A 242-nucleotide genomic window follows, 5' to 3' on the forward strand; every position below is an offset into this window, starting at 1 on the left:
TTAATTAAAAATACATTACATTAAACAATAAATAAATCTAGTTAATTAAAAATTAAAACCCCTCTTTTGCATAATTTCTAACTCTCTATTTTGGAAATACGCTGTAGAAATTGGATCCAAATTAGAAAAATTCATTTTCATAATTTGTTCTTCTTTCTTAATCCTATCCAATTCTTGTTTCTCTTGACTTTGTTGAATTATCATAACTTGTTGCTCTAACATAATTTTTTTGTCTTGTTTTT

This window comes from Populus euphratica, unplaced genomic scaffold (assembly GCF_000495115.2).
Source record: "Populus euphratica unplaced genomic scaffold, PopEup_1.0 scaffold71.1, whole genome shotgun sequence".
Taxonomy (NCBI): domain Eukaryota; kingdom Viridiplantae; phylum Streptophyta; class Magnoliopsida; order Malpighiales; family Salicaceae; genus Populus; species Populus euphratica.